This window comes from Notothenia coriiceps, unplaced genomic scaffold (genome assembly GCF_000735185.1).
Source record: "Notothenia coriiceps isolate Sejong01 unplaced genomic scaffold, NC01 NC01_scaffold00037244, whole genome shotgun sequence".
Classification (NCBI taxonomy): Eukaryota; Metazoa; Chordata; class Actinopteri; order Perciformes; family Nototheniidae; genus Notothenia; species Notothenia coriiceps.
Genome location: NW_011369945.1, coordinates 6,105,575 through 6,106,262, shown reverse-complemented (window position 1 = coordinate 6,106,262; position 688 = coordinate 6,105,575). Strand labels below are relative to the sequence as shown.

General features: G+C 41.1%; 1 protein-coding gene across 1 annotated transcript in view; it reads left to right on the top strand.

The window, feature by feature from the left end:
* The window catches only part of ttll12 (tubulin tyrosine ligase-like family, member 12), a 22,550-nt gene that overhangs the window by 2,923 nt on the left and 18,939 nt on the right, over nt 1–688 (top strand). The window lies entirely within an intron of this gene.

The following is a 688-nucleotide window of genomic DNA, read 5'->3' as shown; positions in this document are numbered from 1 at the left end:
TACCATGCGCGAATGGATCGGCCCTTCCTAACATCCAGACATGGTTAAACCGTACACCCAGCACGTGCAACCCGCTCTGCATCAGCCAAACAGCTGTCCAAAAAAATGCACCCGCACCTGCGAGGGGGACCCAAGGTTCCGCGTCCAGCAAAAGACACGTGGTTTGCTATCCTGCCCAAAATGGTGGAATGAGCTCCCCATTAAATCAGGACAAGCATAGCTTAACACATCTCCGACGCAAACTGAAAACTCATCTTTAGAATGCCCAACTTCGAGCCGATAAAATTACAACAAAGACGTATAAAAAAAGGCTGGCCTTTTTAAAATGCCCAGTTGAGTAGCCACGTGAAAGGTTTGGCTCTATAATACCTGATGTATATATGATTCTGTTTTCTTAAAGGTTGTATTCCTGGTCCGAATGCCACTTATTGTAAGTCGCTTGGATAAAAGCGTCAGCTAAAGCAATGTAATGTAATAATGTAATGTAAGTTACTTATATATGTATCCCATAACAAATAAATACTCAAGTAAAGTACAAATATGACACATGATACTTAAAGGTGGGGTATGTAATAGCAATGATTATATTAAATGCTTTGACAATAAATACATTAGAAAAAAAAAATCGGTGGAAGCCGTAGCGCTGTAAAAAGCACGACCAATCATTTGAGCCGGCCCGGCTAAAATA